This window comes from Phymastichus coffea, unplaced genomic scaffold (assembly GCF_024137745.1).
Source record: "Phymastichus coffea isolate CEN01 unplaced genomic scaffold, Cenicafe_Pcof_1.1 PCOF00027, whole genome shotgun sequence".
NCBI classification, from domain to species: Eukaryota; Metazoa; Arthropoda; class Insecta; order Hymenoptera; family Eulophidae; genus Phymastichus; species Phymastichus coffea.
The window spans coordinates 2,955,447-2,962,916 of NW_026706838.1; positions in this window are offsets into that span (position 1 = coordinate 2,955,447).

Below are 7,470 nucleotides of genomic sequence, written 5' to 3' on the forward strand. Positions count from 1 at the left end.
CAGTCAACCAATCTTCTACCAGCGAGAAATAATAACTTCAAAATTACAGACAATATCACATGCGAGATCGTTTATTTTCTCTTATCTCTACAATACGTTCGGTCCGCGTGTTTATGTTTACAAAGCGCGCGCGCGACAATAACATGCAGTGTCGGATCGCTTGCCGCCCTTTGTTCGCCGAGTTAATACATGTACGCTTCTTACTGAGTACGGGGGATTAATTATTAGCAATTACACAGCAATCGCGATATTAAGTTGGCCAGCTTACCTTTGTATCGGTCGTACTACTCGCAAGGAGAAAGGAGACAAGTTCGTCAATGTTCGTTAATGTCCTTCACCGGGACGGTCTGCTCCTGGTTTCGCCCTAGATAGCGAAACACTCCACACACGCTCACTCACACACACTCGCCACTACAGCGACGAAAACGGTTCTCGCGAGCTCGGAGGTGTCACTTCGTCTCGTATGGAAAATCGGCTCGCTCACTCCTTACTTCCCACGGAAACTTTGGCGGTGAAAACTTTGGTTTTATGTTAGGCGGCTAGATGCTCGGATAGCTTATCTTCGACTAGTTCATTTAGATTCGCGCGCGTTCCGTCCCGTCTCGTGCATTCCCTCGTTACATTTTTCCCCAACCGGTAGGTTCTGCCCTCGCAGGCAGCTGCGTGGTTGGGCTGTTAGCGCTAATGGGACGTTTACCGTCACAAAACTTAAAAACTAAAAAAACGTGAATAAAGTGAACTTACACGTTCAATCACAGCTTCATGTTCATCATACAGCTGCATAAGCGTTCTGCCCCATACTAAACACATGATTCTTTTATTGCTCCCGTTGTCGAGAACAAACTTAAACAGTTCATACTGGGTTTTCGATATATCCTATTATTTCACCCTACCTTGACCTATTAGTTAGGCGGCACGCGACGCACCGCTTATCGGTCACGCGTCGCGCGCCTGCCTATCCCTGCATGGGCCTAGTACTCTCTCTCTCTCTCTCTCTTTTTCTCACTCTCTCCGCGCTCCTCAACTTTTTCCTGCGCTCAACTACGCTGGCCTGTCTTTGGCGCTGAAACAAAAAGACCAAGTGTTAAGCGCATACTTTGATGCGCCTAACGTTGGCCAACACGCCTTGCCGAGTGGAGGAGGGAGAAATGCAGACGGGAGACCGGCACACGGCCTGCTCTCGTCACAACTTATATATGAAAATTTTAGTTGGGAAAAATATTCAAATATTCTAAATCCGAATTAATCAGATTTTGTTCAGATTTACTTTCGAAAATTTTTTTTGTATAACCTTCTGGTATTTCTTAATAATTAGAATACATTATTGTAATAGATGAAAATGATCATTTTTTCAGACGATCAGTTTTTATTACTCCATTATTAAAATAAATAATAAATACTCTTAAGTCTGGTTATTGTAAATAGGAGTCGAAATAAGTAAATAACGTTCACACGTTTTGATAACTTTAGAAATTGATGTTTAATCCTTTCAAGGACATTTTTCTGCTGCACTTATCCCAGACATAAAATTGTATATAAGGGTTTTTATAGTCGCTGATTATGAATCGGTAGTTCAATATTTAAAATTTCAAATAACTGGCCCAATATGGCGGACATAATTCATATACATTAGCGTATAGAAATTAAAATTTGTAGTTAGGTTTTCTGGGTCGATGATTAAGAATCTGAAGTAAAATTTTTTAAATTCAATATGACGGACGAAACGTGTGAAATAAGAAAATAAATTTGTTTCTACATGAGCATCTGAGGAGTCACTAATTCTAATTTTAACATTCCAGAGAATCTCCTACTAATTTTCTATAATGTAATTATTATTTTTTTTTTAAATGTAGGGTAACTGATCACGGATATGGTCCTGAATTTTCATAATAAAGTTTATTATTAATCTAAAGCAGTGAATAAAAATTTGGAAACTTCTACCAATAGAATATATTAGTCACATGTGAATTTAATGTATATTGTAATAATATTTTATTTATGATATTCAGTAAAGCAATTTTCTTTCGCATTTATACATAAAATTATATTCCGTGTTGTGCAATAGAATTGTAATCTAACTCGATTGTTTTAAATACTACAAAGCTCACAATTTTTGTAAAGTCCTTCATGTACACAAGGAAAATGTTTCTGTACTTATGTCCTGATACTTTTAGGTATTTTTTTTTGCTGCTACAGGTAATAGCAGCTGAAATAACAGAATTTTGTAAACTTTCCTTACGATAGGGCCACTATATTGGATATGCCATTTTGAATTTGGATTCTTAATCAGCGTCATTGAAAAGCCCCGTATATTAAATATCAGTAAATTTAGTTGACAAATGAGGTCAAAACCGAATTTAATTTAAAATTTTTACATTTTTTGTTTATAAATAATGCTATTATAAATTTTGAAGCTGAGAATTCTGTTCCCTAAAAATCCAGTATTCAATGAAAAAATATTACAGTGATCTATAGCTCAAATTATCCAAACTATAAAGAAAAAACTAAGAAAAAATAGGGTGCCAATATTCGACCCTGCAAGGGTTAGATGAAAATGTTTTATCAACCGTTCGGAACTCATTTTTTTCCATTGTTAATAAGCAAAAGTTGTTTACATTGATCGACGATAAAAATGGACCACTTGATGGCTCTGTTTGAAACATTGACAGCGCTCTATTTAGAAGTGACGCTTGCTCTTGTAACATAAGATGTTGTAGCAATTTGATAGGTGAAAGTTCATCTTAGGCTACAGGCTCCACTTCTAACGTATTCTGGATATTAATTAACAAAGACTGGCTCTTGAACAAGGAACAGTTTATTTACATGAACTATGTATAGAGATGTATGTACTCTGATCGAATGTAAGTACGCAACGACTGTTGGGATCATTCGCCTCAAATGTCCTTTCGTCGCCGCAGCTTTTTTTCTTACCGCTGCTACCTTACTCTTACGCTGAAGTGAGAAGTAGGATCTACTACTCTCATATTCTCCTCCGAGTGTCAATAATCTTAATTTAAATAGTCATTTTTATTTTACATTATGAAGATGTTTTACATTTTCTGTTTGATTGAAATTATAAATAAGGTGATATACGGAGAGAGTTTATGTGTGACTATTAGGTGCAAAACTTACTTTAGGTTTGCGCAAATATATCTTAATCACAGGTAGTTGTTCTGGTGACAAAATACGTTCAATAACTTTCCTCACAAAGTACGCCGGCTTTATATTTTTTATACTTACGCTACGAATAAAACTGTTAATATCAATGTCGAATATTTGATCAGAAATGCATTTAACAACTTTGTGTGGTCAAGTGTAAAGTCCCTGTAGCCTTTTTTATCATTCCACTAACTTTCAACCAAACATGCGAGCAAGTACTCTGATTTTTGTGCATAAAAATGCATTTCTTATGACGATGTTTTACCCGAATAGTAGCTGTTATAGCAGCTGCAATGACAGCAGTGGTAGTAGTAGTAGCAGTATAAGACGTAACATTCTTGATCTCTTTACCTACAGCAAGATGAATTTTGAAATATTGAATAACATTGAAATGAAGCTCTTCGATGTACTTCCTGAAAAGAATCATCATGAATTGCATAAACATCAGAATTACCTAATAACATACATGTGGCAAGATGAATCTCGAATTATTTTTGAGTTCGATTGCGAGTTCGAAATTGTTCTACGAGACCGAATTTCAAGAGCAATAATTTATCATTATGATCTTTTTATTGATCTATCCGACAGTGTTTAAAAATATGCATTATTTATTCAATATAATGGATGTGATCGATTTCAATTTATTATTTAAATGTATTTTATTATTATATCTTCTGTATTATTATATCTTCTTATATGTCAATAAAGATTGTATTATATAAATTGATTTTCTGGAGAGGTAAATGTGTCATTAGTGTTTCTATTAAAGCAGGTTTCGACTTGTCTTAATGATCCACTAGTGACGAAGATAAAATGGAAGTACCTCACAGGTAAGAGCGAAGGTTGGGGCTCTTATCCTTAAAATAAAAAAAAAACAATGTAACATTTATAAATGAAAACAACACTATTTATTTCAATAAAAGCTAGATATATATAAATTTATATTTGTAATGTAATTGATTTATGGTCTCCTTATTTATTCAAGAATTGTGAGTATTATCAAAGCCGAGCCATTTTACGAAGACTTCCTTACCCCGTCTTCTGAGCATTTTTTCTACAAGATAGATATCAGGATACATAGCTATTTGCAGTTCTTACTCGTAAAAACTACCAACAATGAGATTTTCTTGGTAATCTAGCAGGTGATATGTTACAGGTTTAGTTCTCGAAATACAATGAATAGTAAGTTTCTTTAGACCAATTAGGCGTATATCCTTTTTCAAAAACGTGTTTAGACTTGCTCACTCGCACTTTATCTCCTACCTGGAATTTCGGTTTTTTGAAAAGACGTTGGTCGTAAGAGAATCGTGTCAAGACATGCATTTCATTTTCTTTTGTCATGTCTTTAGGCTTCATATTTATTGTGCGATATTTTTGATTACACAGTCGTAAAAAATACCTTAATTTTTTGCATCAGCAAACCATATATGTTCTCCCAAAGAATTTTTGGCGCTGAAACCAAATCCGGCCTCAGAATTGCTCCAGCACGTCAGGATTTTGAGATATCTTAATCTAAAAGTGTGAAAATATCGATTTTTACCTATATTTGAGGTTATGTAGCACCGCGACATTATCTACACGTAAAAAACTACAAACGACATATTAAAGAAGCAGTCTAGTACTTTTAAATGCCGTTGAGTTTGCTCAGTTTGCTTATTTTTTCTTTGAGATATTAAATTTTAAAGTTTTTCATTTCATGAATATTGTACCTTTCAGAACATATAGCTTTGAACGTTTCGACGTCGAATTTTGTGTCAAGCGTCTTCAATCAATTACTGTTCTACAACAAAATTAAGATATATACCATGGACAGGCTAACCCAACTTCAACCTAAATTACGTTATCCCCACAAACCCTTACAGCCCTTATAAACCACCCCTACCTGAGGAGGGGTATATCAGAGATAATGTCAATGAGATATTCATTTTTTTACAGAAAAGCAGTTGATTAAACTCGCTCTACCAAGGGTTAGGTGGGTTAGTTTGCTTGAGGGTTGGTAGAGGGGGGTTCTGAGGGTTGGTAGAGGGGGGTTCTGAGGGTTGTAGGATTTTCTGAGGATAGAATACATCAAGGAGACAACAGGTAAGCCTATCTGGTTGAGATTTCACGTTCCTCATAGAAAAGCAATTGATTAAACTCGTTTTAACCAGCGTTAAGTAGGTTAGCCTGCTTGGGGGTTGGTAGGGCGGTTTATGAGGGTTGTAAAGGTATCTGGAGATAGAGTACGTCAAGGAGAAATAAGATAAGCCTATCTGTGGTTGAGAGCTTAGGCTCCTCATAGAAAAGCAGTCGATTAAACTCGCTCTACCCAGTTTTATCGTAGGTAGGTTAGCCTGTTTGAGGGTTGGCAGGGGTGGTTTTTAAGGGTTGTAAGGATTTGTGGGAATTATATAATTTAGGTTAAAGATGGGTTAGCCTGTCTATGGTATATATCTTAATTTTTTTACAGAACAGTAGTTGATTTAAGTCGTTTGACATAAAATTCGACGTCGAAACTTTCAAAGCTGTACGAGTATGTTCTGAGAGGTACAATATTTATGATATCGAAAAACTTTAAAATACATTGTCTCAAAGAAAAAATAAGCTATTTGAGCAAACTCAACGGCATTTGAAAGGACTAGGCTGCTACTTTAAGATGTCGTTTATAGTTTTTTGTGTATAGAGAATGTCAATGAGCTACATAACTTCAAATATAGGTAAAAATCGTTATTTTCGCACTTTTAGGTTAGGATATCTCAAAATCCTGACGTGTTGGAGAAATTCTGAGGTCGGATTCGGTTTCAGCGCCAAAAATTCTTCGGGGAACCATGTATGGTTTGCTTGTGCAAAAATCTTGTCGGACTGTGTTATTATAAGATTCTATTAACTGATTCTATTAAATTCTTATTAACAGTCAATGTATTTATAATTTCCTATTAAACTGAATTTTTTCCACATAATATTTTTGAGTGTTCGATTGAAACGTTCACAAATTTATGCTTTAAGATTGCTATAAGTAGAATATAGATTTATTTTATATTTTTTCATTAGACTTTGAAAATTTGTATTGTATAACTCTTAGCCTCTATCCCTTTGGTGATTTTTAGGAACGCGTCCTTTTTTTAATACAGACTCCATTGTATTAGTAACATCCGTAGCAGAGTTCTGTTTTACTGGAACTCCCCAAGCATATTTAGAGAAGGTATCTATAATAGTTAATAGATAGCGAAAACCTTTGTTCTCTCTGGAATTGCCTTGCATCTGAACAAGATCAGCTTGGCATGTCTCATCTATTCCGCGTATATCGATTTTTCAACGAGGATAGTTTCGACGTGCTGGTTTGTGTAACTTATTCACCACTCTTTGATGTTTCATTTTCAATATATTTGTTAAAATTGATGCATAAAGTCAAACGGTATATTCATTAAATCTTTCTCCTTATTATTATTTTTTTTTGTAAATGTTTAATCGCTTCTCGATACGCTTGTAATTCTGACTTTTTTATATTTAAAAATATTATAATATTATTTATCGCAGTCGTAAGCGTAGTAACGTTAGCTTCACTAGTTTTTGGTAACGTTCGTAAGTTTACAGCATCGTTACTCTCCTCAGGATCGGCTATATACCAATTCTTTTGTCATCCATGTCATATTGTCTGTCTTTAGTGATTTTATAGCCTACACGAGGAGGACCTCGATTACCCTCCTTTTTATTCAATTTACGTCCAAGCACAACAACACTCTTTTTATTACTGAAGAATATTTAGGATTCTCTTACTATACATAGCCAGCTTCACGTAATTCTTCAATGATTGAATGAATTTCATTAACACGACTAGAATTACCAGTGGTTTGTTCGGCGATAAGCAATCTCAATCCATTAGTCAGTTAGTAGTTTGCCATGTCTTTTTTCTCGTTTTTCCGTCTCAACCACACTATCAAAATTTATGACTTGCAACTTAAGTGGTTGCTCTTTGAAGTTCATATTATTTTCTAGTCACTGATCAAACGACGAATGAGAATACTAACTATAAAAAGACTGTTTATATACTCGTATTTTTTAGTTTCATGAAGACTTTGTCTTCTGATGAGGTATGATCATTTATCGCAAAAGAAAGGCTGCTGGTGCTGGGTTAGTAAATAAGATCATTAATAACTTACTATTCGAAGCTCATTTGCCTGGTTATCAGTATCGCGGACCGGAAACTAAATTGAAAAAACAACTTTCTCGTGGTGATCCTGGAAAAAATCCGCTAAAAGCTGCTTGTAATGATCACGGTATTGCTTATTCTCATAATCGAGAGAACATTGACGCGAGAAAGGAAACCGATAA